Source organism: Molothrus aeneus, unplaced genomic scaffold (genome assembly GCF_037042795.1).
Source record: "Molothrus aeneus isolate 106 unplaced genomic scaffold, BPBGC_Maene_1.0 scaffold_462, whole genome shotgun sequence".
In the NCBI taxonomy this organism is placed as follows: Eukaryota; Metazoa; Chordata; class Aves; order Passeriformes; family Icteridae; genus Molothrus; species Molothrus aeneus.
In genome coordinates, this window is record NW_027099136.1 from 1 (window position 1) to 1,827 (window position 1,827).

A 1,827-nucleotide genomic window follows, 5' to 3' on the forward strand; every position below is an offset into this window, starting at 1 on the left:
TCTCATTTGAATTCAATTTGCATCTCATTTGAATGTCATTTGCGTGACACTTGAATATTTGAACATTCGAATATTTGAACATTTCAATATTTAATGGACAATCGGTGTGGGGACATTCAGCTCCTGCAGCACAGAACGCGCCGTGAACAGGGGCATTTGCATCTCATTTGAATAGCATTTGCATCTCATTTGAATGCCATGCGCATGACACTTGAATATTTGAACATTTCAAACTTGAATATTTAATGGACGATCCCCGTGGGGCCGTTCAGGTCTGGAAATAACAGAATTCATCCTAAACCAGGATGTTTGCATCTCATTTGAATGCCATTTGCATAACACTTGAATATCTGAATATCTGAATATTTGAACATTCGAATATTCAAATATTTCAATATTTAATGGCCAATCCACGTGGGGCTGTGTTCAGCTCCTGCAGGCACAGAATGCACTGTAAACCGGGACATTTGCATCTCATTTGAATACCATTGGCATCTCATTTGAATACAATTTGCTTGAATATTTGAACATTTGAACATTTCAATATTTAATGGCCAATCCACGTGGGGCTGTTCAGGTCTGGAAAGAACAGATTTCACCTTAACCTGGGACATTTGCATCTCATTTGAATACCGTTTGCATGACACTCGAATGTTTGAACATTTGAATTTTGAACATTTGAATATTTGAACATTTCAATATTTAGTGGACAATCTGCATGGGGCTGTGTTCAGGTCCTGCACTCACAGAATACACCCGAAACCAGCGCTGGACATTTGCATCTCATTTGCATATCATTCAAATATTTCAATATTTAATGGCCAATCCCTGTGGGGCCGTTCAGGTCCTGAACTCTCAGAATTCACCTGAAATCAGCACTGAACATTTACATCTCATTTGCATCTCATTTCCATATCATTTAAATGTTTGAACATTTAACGGCCAATCCCTGTGGGGCTGTTCAGATTCTGACCTCACAGAATTCACCTGAAATCAGCACTGGATATTTGCATCTCATTTGTATATCATATGAATATCAAATAATTCAACTCCCAGAATTCACCTGAAAGCAGCACTGGCCATTTACATCTCATTTGCATCTCATTTGCATCTCATTCAAATATTTGACTATTTAATGCGCAATCCCTGTGGGGCCGTTCAGATTCTGAGCTCACAGAATTTACCTGAAATGAGCACTGGATATTTGCATCTCATTTGCATATCATATGAATATCAAATATTTCAACTCACAGAATCCACCTGAAATCAGCACTTGACATTCACATCTCATTTGCATCTCATTTGCATCTCATTTGAATATCATTTAAATGTTTGAGCATTTAATGGCCAATCCCTGTGGGGCTGTTCAGATTCCGAGCTCACAGAATTCACCTGAAACCAGCACTGACCATTTGCATCTCATTTGCATCTCATTTGCATCTCATTTGCATCTCATTTGCTTCTCATTCAAATACTTCAATATTTAATGGCCAATCTTTGACTTTGGGGTAAAAAAGGCGGATTTTGGGGTAAAAAGAATGAGGATTTTGGGTTGATAAAGGCGGATTTTGGGGTGAAAAAGGCGGATTTTGGGTCCATAAAGCCGGATTTTGGGGTAAAGAATGAGGATTTTGGGGTGAAAAAGGCGGATTTTGGGGTGAAAAGGAGGGGTTTGGGTCTATAAAGGAGGATTTTGGGGTAAGGAAGGTGGATTTTGGGGTGAAAAAGGAGCATTTTGGGTCAATAAAGGAGGCAGATTTTGGGTCGATAAAGGCGGATTTTGGGTCAATAAAGGCGGATTTTGGGTCGATAAATGCTGATTTTGGG